The following is a 12,787-nucleotide window of genomic DNA, read 5'->3' as shown; positions in this document are numbered from 1 at the left end:
AACCGCGCCTGGTGCCTTTCTCCCCACCTAGAGAAATGCACAAAAAGAAGTAATAAACTACCGTAAACCCCATTTCAAGGTCATTCTGAAACAGGCTTTCTGTCTTTCTTTCTTCCTTTGGTTCGGTTGAGTTTGGTTGAGTTCAGTTGAGACGAAGAGATGGCAAATTACTTATTTTACATACATGGGCTTGCCAGTTGCGTTCCGTTTTAACCCGAAATAATCCCATATAGGACTGCAGAGGGAGAGGGCGACGGGTGCGTGTAGAGGTGCATCATGGCGCAGGGAGAGGCACATCCGAGTGCCTGCTGTACTCCCTCAGCGAATATATTGACAATGTGCCAGTTGTTGGGCTGACGGTTGCCGATAGGAATATTTTGATATGTTACCCAACCCTAGTGGACCCTTTGGGCATGAGGGAGACTGGCGGGGAGCTGGGGCTGACGACACACTAGGAACTGGTGATATGAACTACAAATCAAAAACACACAGAAAAACACACACATTACACAACAAGATAAAGAATTAGTCAATAGGAATTTGAAAAGATTTTTCTGTTGCCCTCAAATTAGAGCATAGGATGAAATGCCAATAATTAAATTAACAGTTAATGATCTAGTTCTTTGTGGTAGACTCAGGAGCCGCACACATTTAATGAAAAAGCATCTCGCAAAACAACAGCTGTTAAGCAATCGCACTATCACTACGATAGGCGCAGGGGGTCTGTCCCGGTGACGGGTGAGGGAGGAAGTGGTGGTCTCCATAGTCTGCTATAGTATGGGTGTTAAAATTGTGTGAACATCAGATAAATCAGCGTGCCAATGAGTAAAATACTGCGAAGTTGAACCAGTGTATCAGTGGATTCATGGGATTCTATTCCCGAGGGCCCCTGCTCCCTTTCCCAAGACTTGTTAAACAAAGCCCACACTCTGTAGGGAGAGAACACTGACATCATGCCCCTGACTGATTTATGCATAAGAGCCAGAACTGTAACCACAACAGACACAGATTATAAAAAAGGGAAAGAGGTAGATTTAATGCAAGGACATGTCTATATAAAAACTACTTTGCATTGTCTGTGAAATTACCTGAACCTGCATGGCCGTTCAACGAGTAGCTTACCACATGTCTCGCTCTGTAAAAACCCATGTAAAAAGTGTCAGGGTGTTGGCATTTGGATCGCAAATTGCGATGTCGTTTAATACCCCTATTTCTGCACATTTGCGGGAAAACAGCAGTTTAATTTGGTCCCCCAAAGACTCACATGTGCAAAACTGATTTGGCATTTGATAACTATTTATCAAATGCCACAATTGGCTGCCGATGCCCTAGTAGGCGTCCCCGATTCACTGTAGGCCAAAGACAAGCATGATGTAGGTTCCGTAAAGGCAGCAACACCACTTGTGGTACATCCAAAGGGTTCTCACAGGCCATACAAAGCACAATACCCCTTCCAAGCCGAGGCAGAAAAGGGAATCACTACGGTGTTTGAATCCTTCCTGAAAAGAGGCATTGTTCAACCATGTCCAACCTCCCCATGCAACACACCCATTTGCCTGTTAAAAGGCAGATGGAGTCTGGCATTTTGTACAAAATTTGCGTGCGGTAAATGATGCGGTACACCACAGAGCTCTGATAGTACCAACTCTGACCACTGTACTCTCCCAGGTTCCGGGTGAATCAAAATATTTTTCCATCGTAGATTTGGCTGGCACGTGTGGTGGACCAAAGGGGTGGGGCCAAGCCGCCACTACAGACAGGCTGTGCAGTCTCCCATCCCGGGGCCGCTCATCTGCTGGGGAGCCTAATAAGCGGAGGGACTCCGCTGATTCGCCTGATCCCCAAAACAGGAAGGTATAATTGTGTGTGTGTGTGTGTGTGTCCCCACAGTATGATGAGCAACAGGCGAGTCAGCCTGAGAAGCACGAGCCACCTTTGATTTAAAACGGGTGCTGTTTCGCCTCCGCCTGCCTCCTCTTCCTCGTTCCCTGGCCCTGAGCCAGAACAATCGTTTACAGCACGTTTTTCAGCATCAGAAAAGGAATCTCAGCACTGGTCTGCATTAACATTTAAAGGAAGCATTATACATGGACGCAAGTGCCCCAAGGCTATGCTCAGTCCCCAGCAGTTTTAAGTGCTGCCCTCAAAGAAAACTTTTACACTTTCACACTCCCTGCCGACAGCACACTAATTCAATATGTCGACGATCTGCTCATCTCTTCTCCGGATGAGACATTCTGTAAAACAGATACAAAGGTATTGCTATTTCTTTACAATTTCTAGCTGAACAGGGCCATCAAGCCAGTAAAGCCAAACTCCAATATGTATTGTGTACTCTGTATGTGTTACTTATTCAGGTCATGAAATTTCGGCTGAGGGCCTCACCTTAGGCCCCCAGAGTTAAAGCCATTTTAGAAAATCCTAAACAGATAACAAAAACACAGCTGATGTCTTTCCTCGGATGTGATGGCTATTGAAGACAATGGATTAATGATTTTGCCCACCAAGCACAACCTCTACATGATTTGACACACAGCCATGGCCTATCCCCTAAGGACCTCGGGCCATGGAACCCAGAAGCAGAAGAAAGTTTTGGAAAACAAAAGGCTCTCTTGCTGCAGCTCCGACTTTAGGGGACTGTAAGAGAGACATGAAACCATTATTTTTGTCCACCGCAAGAGTGAAGACTTGTAAAGTCCATGTCAGGTAGTCCTGACATGGACTTTATGGGTTTCATATCTCTCTTACAGTCCTCTTGCAGAATGTTTTCACCCAGTGCCTTCACCTTCGCCCAAATACTGTAGCTGTTTCAGATGTGCCGCACACTAACGCTCCTGTCTCTGAAGCCAACCATAGCACTGACACTACTACAAAAGCTGCTGCCATGCGCCCTGACTCATGTCATATCTGACATGTCGTCACCTTGTGTCCACAAATTACACCATCACCATCCCTCTCTGATTTGGTAAAGTTCCAGCAACATGCCTCCTGGGCTGAAAAGGCCCGATGGTCCCGTGAAGGGACCTTTTTCACTATTATGCTCATTTGTCACATTACATTACATTAAGCAGACGCTTTTATCCAAAGCGACTTACAATTATTCAAACACCGGCGGACGCAGCCATCAGGAGCAATTAGGGGTTAAGTGTCTTGCTCAAAGACACTACAGCATGCTAGCAAGAGGAGCCTGGGATCGAACCAGCAACCTTTAGATTACTAGACGATCGGCTCTACCTCCTGAGCAAGACCATGTGTCAAAAGGGGGGATGGTACAACAGGTCTACAGCCGTCTAGGGGGAAAGTCCAGATAAGGAAAGGAATATCTTATAGTGACTCTCGTCTAGCAAGAGAAGAAATAAACCAAAGGCATACAAGGCCCTTAAAACACCATCCAGATATAGATTACTTCATGATTGCTCTTACATTGCAGACTGATAGCACACACCCTAGCGTTTGCATGTTCCCTGCTACTTCCCTTGTAGTAGGCCGAGGCTCAATACCACAAGAGTACATACTTACTTGCCTCCAAACTGTCACATGCTTCTCACTACTAGTCCTAGGAATTATAATTGAACTACAATTTTGAACAAACACTTAAGTAAAAGATCCCACAGGTACCTGCTCTGCTAACCAGAATTACTATCCCAATGGGATAGCTGAAGACCTCACCAGGGGTCCTCACTGAGCCATACACATAGGCTCCACTACCTTCTGTACTGTATGTAGCATACTGTACCGCATACTGTGTCACTGTTCAGGGTTGTTCGTGATGCCGTATTGCTGCGCTGTTGTACACTGTGCTGTATTATCCCAAACACTACCTCACTTTATCCACATGCCACTTTAATGCACATATCTGTATATACATAATTGCCTATTCCATATACATAAGCATATTCCCTCGATCTATTCCATTCCATATACATAAGCATATTCCCTCGATCTATTCCATTTTATTTCATTTTATTTTTATTGTATTTTATTCTATATATTTTTATTTTATTCTATAAGTATTCAACTTACTGTATTACGTTTTAGGAGTCAGTTGGGCGATTAGAAATTTTTCCTAGGACATATTGTGTGTTATCACCGGGTGCGTTGCATTACATTTCACTGCATATATGTATGAAAGTATGTATATGTAAGTGACGAATAAAAATCTTGAATCTTGAATTGAATCTTGAATCTTGAATCTTGAATGGGGGGGATGGTAGCTCAGGCGGTAGAGCTAGTGATCTAAAGGTTGCTGGTTTGATCCCAGGCTCCTCCTGCTAGCATGCTGTAGTGTCCTTGAGCAAGACACCTAACCCCTAATTGCTCCTGATGGCTGCGTCCATTGGTGTTTGAACAATTGTAAGTCGCTTTGGATAAAAGCGTCCGCTAAATGAAATGAAATGTAATGTAATGTAATGTAATGAATCTACTCTGCTAAGCTGCATTATTTGTTCAGAGGGGGGAAATTGAAGACGACCCACGACATCATGGCTGATCCTAACACGACAGGTCCGGTTCCCCTGACAGCGGTGGAGTGGCGCATATTCAATTGGAACAACCTTGTTAGCCCTGACAATTGTTATACTCCTCTGACTAGCAACTTTAAAGTAACATGCACCACTGAATCTTGTATCAGGGCTGCAGTAATCAGCCACGGTGGAGAGATATTTAGATACCACAGCGAACAAAGAGACTATATACAGTATGCCATATCCAGGTACGATCAAAAACATCCTGATAACGTTAATGTTATTGCCCTGTCAAGACTAACCACTTATACATCCTATGCACAAGGAGGCCTTAAACACTAACTGCAGATGACCCTGGTCCGAACCAACTGCACTCTGAGCTCTCGCTTCTGGTTTGCCTGCACTCTAGTACCACATGTCCCAACTGTTCGCATAGACATGACTGTAAAAAGACTGCCTCGGGCCAGTGTCATATCCATCGTCTCTATGACCTTTCACTTACATGACTGCTGTGAGCCCCTAGTTACAGTCAGGACCAGCAATTGGAATTGCTCCCAGGAATGGTCCGCCATTCCAGTCTACCCATTAGTTAATGTAACTGTGTAAATTTAGATGAACATAATGACGGTCCAGCACTGGGCGAAAATAGCTGCAAAAGTAACATTACAACAGTAGACTCTTCCTCCCCAGCACCACTTCCCGAATAAGTATACTTTGTATGTGGAGAAAAAGCATATAGCTGTGTACCCCCAAATTATACAGCTGTGTGCCACTTAGCATATTTGATTCCATTAGTAAGAAAGGCAACACCCGTGAAGTAGCATAATTCCATACATTGTGCTAAGTGTACTATTACAACTACCCAGCGCATTTTTAGTGTATTAATTCAAGGATATATGGTACCTACACTTTCCAGGAGGAAATAGCTGCCCCGTCCTCTGTCTTAAGAGAAACACATGAATCTCTCAACCATCACACTAACTTCCATTTAGCGAGAGGTAGCAGACGTCAGCATAGACGTACAGCAGAATAGGATGGCCTTAGACATCCTGTTAGCTTCACAAGGAGGTGTGTAAAGTCAGTGGAGGTGAGTGCTGTATTTAAATCTCGGACGCCACGAATGACGCCATCAAAGGATGGTGTCATGATACAGACACGGGCCTTACTGAAATTACATAAGGTTCAAGGCTTTGACCCTTTTGATGGAACACAAAATATGTTTGGATCATGGGGTGGCTCATTGTTAAATGGTCTTATCTATATCTTTGTTGTCATATAGAGTATATAGTGAATTTTTTGTAGCTATTCTTATTGCCTATGTGAATGCCTATGTGGCAAAAGCCACCACCTCAGTGATGGTTCATATTAGCACTGCACCAAGCCATACCACTCTGACCCTGTCTAATCCCAAGCTATACACCATTCCAGAATGGATCCCAGGTGACCCATAGGCCAGTGATGATGATGACGTCCAAATTTTAGTTATGTACTTTTTTACCTGGTAGATGTCTGTGGATCTGTTTGATTTATGTTTGTGCCCCACCACAGCAAAAGCCACCATCTCGCACATTTCTAAAATTGCCAGGAGCAGACAAATAAATTGGAAAAAACCTTTCTTGAAGGAAAGTGAGATTTTTCCAGATTCGTGTTCCTTTGTGTTTTAGTTTTATCTCTCAACGTATTTTCAAAACCAAGTTTGACTTATAAATAGTAGAAAAATGTTAAACCGTGGAGTTAAATATTCCCGTTAGATTACATGGGTTAGATTACGCAGAATACCACTGAACAACGCCGGCACCATCGTCAGGCCGTCGAGTGTGATGTTCAGCATGGTATTCGCACATCGATTGGCAAGATGGAACACTGAGCAAACTGTCTTGGGCAGGCTAAGCTTGAGATGCCATTTATGGAAGTACCTGCTCAGTAGCGAGAGATCTTTCTCAAGGGCATTCTTAACCACACTAAAGGCTTTGTCACCAAATCCTATGGCTGAGTCGTCGGCGTAGGTGTATAGCGAGCACTCTCCAACAGGCATGTCAGCGGTGTAGATGTTAAAAAGTGTAGGGGCAAGAACAGAGCCTTGGGGGAGTCCGTTCCTCAGTCTTCTTCTCTTGCTGCGTTGGCCGTTTGAGGTCTCCAGTACAAAGGTACGGTCCTGTATAAGCAGCATGATGAACTTCACAAGCTTAACATCAGGCAAAGTCTTCAGGCGCTTGAGGTAGAGGCCTCTGTGCCAAACTGTGTCATACGCTGCAGTTAGGTCGATGGAGACTCTTCCAAACTTTTCTTTCCTCTGGAAGGCGCTTTCGATGTCATGAACTAGCCGGGTCACTTGATCTGTTGTTGATCGACCTTTACGGAAACCAGCTTGAGTGTGGGGAAGACTCTCTTCAATGATGTTGTTTATTCTTGATAAAATGACCCTCTCAAGCAGTTTGTAAAGATGTGACAGGAGGGATATCTGGCGGTAGTTCTTTGGTTCATCTGGTGTTTTATTTGGCTTGAGTATGGCCTGCACCTTAGCCTGCTTCCATATGGATGGTCAGGTTTTCTAGGCAGTTGGAGAGGAAGAGCTGGACCCAGGTCAGTGACTCATGGCTCATGTTCTTCAGGAACTCAGTGTGGATGTTATCGTTTCCAGGAGCCTTATTTACCTTGAGGTATTTCAGAGCTGCAACGATTTCTTCTGACGAAATGGGCTGGGAAAGGGGGCTGGATTGAGGAACTGTCCTGGTGAGTTTCCTGATGTCTGCGACTACTTCTCTGGTGAAGGCTTTTGCCTCAGATGAGCGGTCTTTCCATCTGCCGTTATCAGCGAGTACAGAGGCTATCGCATTCGCTGCTATGGGGCATGGTCTAGCTGGGCAACTTCGCCCAGTTAGCCGGTTGATCGTATTCCAGGCCCTACGACTAGAATGTGTGAAGTTGATGTTTAGTTCCTCCTCCCATCTAACCTTTCTCTTCTGCCCGAGAAGGTCCAGCAGTTGGCCACCACGGAGAGAGCGTTGGTCAGTGTCGGTGGCATTCAGGTACTCCTTGTACCGTTTCTCACAGTCTTCATCCAAGCAAGGTACATGTGGGTCCCTGTGGCCTCTTGGGATGGAGAGCTTGGCAGCCTTGTTGAGCTGGATGCAGAAGGCGTTATAAGCTCCATTCACATTGGATGATGGGTCAGGTAGGCTTGCTGTTAATTTCCTGGTGAATTCTGAAAACTTTTGCCAGTTAGCCTTCCTGAAATTCCATCTTCTTCTGTTGAGGCTAGAGATGGCTAGCTTGATGTCACTGGAGATGATGATGGGCGAGTGACCAGATCTAGGGAACTTCTGTAGAACCATTCTGTTCCAGCGTCTGCTGATGTTGTTGGAGACAAAGGACAGATCAGGGCATGTCCAGGTGCCGTGTCTGCCAGAGTAAAAGGTTCTGGGGTCCTCGTTGTCGAAGAGCAGATGAAGGTTGTTACTTTCTGCCCAGTCGCTAGCAACAGAGCCATTTCTGTCAGTGTTTGAGTACCCCCATTTGATGTTCCTACAGTTAAAATCACCGCAGACAAAATAGTTCACAGGGATGGTGGGGAGGAAGGATATATCCAACTCAGCAGGTGGTGGTTTGTAGATGTTGCAAAAGGTGGTGCCCAGAGCTTCCATGGTGCACCATTCAATGGCAGAGTTAGCTGGAGATTGCTGGAGGGCTCTTGCATTTATTCCCTTTTTGGTGTAGCAGGCAATGCCGTGTTTGTTGTGACCTATGAAGCTGATGAGGTCGAAACCATCGATGAGTAGCTTGTCTTCAGTGACACAGTGGGTCTCTTGTAGCAGCAGTAGGTTCGCCTGATGTTGGTTGGCAATGTGCTGGATGAAATCACGCTTCGACCGTGTCAGGCCCTCTGCGTTCAGTTGCAGTAGACGCACCTCAGTGTTAGCCATGAAGCTCGTCTTGACAGACGCGTAGTGGGTACAGTACTGTTGAGGACGGAGGGCTGTTGATGTAGAATCTGTGTAGTACTAGTATGACTGGTTTTGTTGGATTCTTAGGTATCTTCAGATCGGGATCGTCAGGGTCGTCGGAATCCGTAGCAGGGCCACCACGTGCGGGTACCAGTCTTGACCCCAAGACCACGTTGAGTCGAGTCCACTCAAATTTATGACTGAGTAATGCATTCACGATCGGTCCATCCCAGGGAAAGGGTATTCCGATGCACCGGTCTGGGCCATTGGATTCTGACCCTGGGGTGGTGTGCTCTTCGGTTCATTTGGGTTTCCCAATGGCTTTCCTCTTCCACCATGTCAGCCTGGCTAGGCGGTGCGTATTGGGGAGAGGTTTTTTTGAGGTAATAACCGTCACCAAGACGGGGTTGGCTTGTTTTTCTCCTCTTTCTGTATGCTTAGAAAAATCTGCGTGGTCTTCTGGAGATCTTCCTCGCTGAGCCATGCTTAGTACAACTTACCCTTGGTGCTTGTGTTTTGGTCCCATGTCCCGCCTGTCATTGTTCTTTCTCACCTCTCATCCTGGCGGTCTCTGATGAAATGGTCAAGGTTGTGTGTCTCAGGGGTAGTCCTACTGGTGGTTGTGACGCCTTCTCTCCCCCATCCGTGGTTTTGGCGGTTGTCCCATCGGTTGGGCGTCAACTCACCTCATGGGGAACTGGTTGTTTTGGAGTGGGAGTATTGGGGGTTTGTTTCTGTTTTTCAAACCCCTTTATGGCTAGGTCCAACAGCTATATGCTGGTCAGTCCGGTTCCGCCGCAATGCCAAGGTGATGGCTGGTGGTGGAATGGAGGTTGGAGATGAAGAGCACATCTTCCTCCTTCCCAGGTTCGTTTTGGGGGCCGAAGTAGGCTTGGCGCAGGCAAGCATAGTACAATTGGGGAGCTTCCTGTCTGTTCGCGGAGTACGTCAGCGAGGCCTGTAGGTTTGGATTCCTTCTGTCTGCAGTTTGCCTCAGGTACCATTCATTGTAGTACTGGGCTTTGACTACCGATAGTTGACTGTCAAGGTCAAGTATCTGGTCCTGATCTGTGTGCCGGATTCTGTCGGACACTGCAACCTCAGCCCACAATAGGTTGCGCTCTGCTTTTGTCCTCTCGAGACGCTGTGCAATCCTCTCACGGCTGAGTTTGAGTGATAAATATAATTTTCTTTGTATTTTTAGCTTCTCTTCGTAATTCAGGGTGCTCTGCTTTGGATAGTCCCTCTCCAGTATCAAACTAGTTTCCTCCTTGTTGTATGCCTTGGCCCTGGGTGTGTACAAATGAACGGCCTATAGCGTTCGCAGTCTCTCTCCTGCCTCTCTACTTTGCTCTTCTGTGTGTTTGGTGTTGTCCGTAAGATGTTGCTTGAGCTCTGCGGTTTCGTTGTGCAATCAGTCGGTCTTTCGCCTGTGAAACTCCATGCCATCGTCCTGGTGGCCTAGTTCCTTGAATGCATGCAGGAGTCGTTAGTGCATGAGGTGTGCCATGGTCCTGTTTTTTCCCTGCCTTTCGTATTGTATTCAATTGTGTCAGCGGCAAGGTCTACCAAACTACGTTCAAGCTAACTGGCGGTCCATGTCTGAACCTCCTCTAGATAACCCTGAGGTAGTATTCCGCGGGTTAGATGTGCTAATATACAACAGCGAGGTGAGGTGTGATTCGGGAACAAAGAGAGGATTTGCGGGCATGCGCCGATTGCGAGCACCCCATAGCTGACGCTGATCACTGGCATGCGCATCGCATCGTACAGTAGGAGCCACTTGGAGAGGGCAGCTGGAGCATGACAGAGCCTATAAAGACCAGTGATTGGGACGGGGCTGACCCATGCAAGAACTGTGACTCGGACCCTGGCTGTAATTATATCCCCCTCGATTACATAATTTTGAGCTGGTGCCTTGGAACGCCCCCAGGCTGCATTTGTGGAAAAGCACTTGCAATGCTTTATCTGTCCACCAGGGGGGCAGTGTTTCAAAATGTAAAGCAACTCGCGTATATGAGATATTTCTACGTTTATTTAATGAAAAATGTTTTGCAACGGAACATATGTTCTGTACATCGAATAGAATCAAGATATACATCTCTGATTTTAAAGAACGAATGGTTTGAAAGAATGAATTAATCCCTGTTTTTTATTTGTAGATGTATTTAATTTAATAAAACGAATGAAAACACTGTGCGTAACCGTGTGTAACAGGTGTTATAATTTACATAAAATAAAAGAAAAAATATATTTTTTTTTTAACATGAAATAAATGTGAAATATTGCAACAAATTTAATCAATACTTGATGTATCACAAAACTCGCCAAATCGTGCGTTTTTGCACCCCAGGAACTTATTCATCGTTTTAAGGACTTTTTGGAAGTCCTTAGAACTCCGTTTTGAGCAACTCATTCAGCTCCTGCTCCAGGACTGGGACTGAGCCTTCAGCGATGGATTTGCCGGTGATGGGACAAATAATAATATAAAAATAGTATTTCTATTGGAAATACTACATTGGTGAGGTCTCAGATTATATATATATATATATATTCCCACTCATATATATATATATATATATATATATATATATATATATATATATATATATATATATATATATATATATATATCTCGACATATATATATATATATATATATATATATATATGAGTATATATATACACATGTTTATACATACACACACACACATATATATATATATATAAAGTAGTGTGCCATTCTCATCTGGTTCCATACTGTGCTTGTATAAAATAAACACAAAACTTCCTCTGTGTTCTCTGTGACAATTGAATCAGCTTTAGACAATGAATGACATAAAAACAAAAACAAATAGCAGGGTTAGCATTGAGGTGATAATGTACAGAATAGCAGTGTAAGGTTTAGAAGTGAAGGTCATTCATGTATTTGAGTTACCATATTTCCTCAAATATAAACACTTACTGAAATAAAAACCAGGCCATTAATAAATGCTGGGGTTGTGGTCAAAACAAACAAATAAAGGCCTAAACCCTACCTCAGATTAAGACCAGGATTTGGGGAAATCCAAGGATGAACTAACAGTGCCATTACACAGCATGTGTACAGTATACCGGTTAAGAATAATGTAACATTTCCGCTGCTTTACTGTGAATTGATAAAATCATGAATACAATGATGCTATCTTCAACACTTTGTTGTCTTCAACTCATTGTGTGAGAGGTGAACCTAACTCTGAGAATTGGAGAGCGTTTTTTTCTGTCCTACAGTGTGCTGTGCGCAACTTTTAAGTCATTATTACTTATTACTACTACTCTATGGAAATACTTATTTGAAGTATATTATTAGTATCTATAAATCCCTGTTGCATTTCATAATAACAACTAATTGGGGATGGTAGCTCAGGAGGTAGAGCTGGTGGTCTAGTGATCCAAAGGTTGCTGGTTGGATCCCAGGCTCCTCCTGCTAGCATGCTGTAGTGTCCTTGAGCAAGACACTTAACCCCTAATTGCTCCTGATGGCTGCGTCCGTCGGTGTTTGAACAATTGTAAGTCGCTTTGGATAAAAGCGTCTGCTAAATGACTAAATGTAAATGTAAATGTCTAATGCACACACACCGGTGTAATTGACCATCTGTGGATTATGACTATTGATTGTATGGGACGCATTATGTATTTACATATTATGTAAAGTTGACTTGGTTGACTTACATTACTGGTGATGATGCTTGCATTGTTATCAAGTATTTGACAATAAACATGAAACTATAATTACAAAGACCTAGTTTGAGTGCTCTCATTACAAAGCTATTCAACTTTTTAATTTTAAAAATGTAAATAAAAAAACGCTCCCATTTTGAAAATTAAACAGCTGTGCACCATGTAGATTAAAATAAATCATTAAGACCTGTTCTCATTCATATGACAAAAAACAATTGCACTTTGTAAGATGACCTCTGGTCAGGGTTCAAAGGACAATATCTCAGTCAGGGTTAGGGGTGAAAATCTTAAATCTCTCACTGGAATGTGATTGCGTTTTTCTGTGAAGTTAGCGCCATCTCATGGTGACGCACTACAATTGAAAAATGACACCACAGTCTAAATTTAAAACATGCCAGGACATATGAGAAGGAGGGGGGATTCCAGGTGAATGGCAACCGGCTGGGAAGCGCATGGTGGTTGGCTGGAAAATGGCTGAAACTTGGTTGCTATTCGGCTGTCAACTGGCTGGAAGAGATGCCTCTTCAAGTTGCTCCTACTGTAGGTACTGTTGGAGAAGGAGACAGGTGCGCAAAATGCACGCCGATCACTCCTTCTCCACGCCTCCCCCTCCCCCCGGGATGGTGTGCTAGGTAGTCGCCTACCTCGCCTATAGGAAGA

At 44.3% G+C, this 12,787-nt stretch overlaps 1 protein-coding gene across 1 annotated transcript in view; it reads right to left on the bottom strand.

Moving 5' to 3' along the window:
- Window positions 1-12,787, bottom strand: part of asb5b (ankyrin repeat and SOCS box containing 5b) — a 37,998-nt gene that overhangs the window by 21,844 nt on the left and 3,367 nt on the right. The window lies entirely within an intron of this gene.

Source organism: Zeus faber (genome assembly GCF_960531495.2).
Source record: "Zeus faber genome assembly, chromosome: 4".
NCBI lineage: Eukaryota > Metazoa > Chordata > Actinopteri > Zeiformes > Zeidae > Zeus > Zeus faber.
The sequence above is the reverse complement of the archived record's forward strand: the minus strand, read 5'-3'. Positions and strand labels throughout refer to the sequence as shown.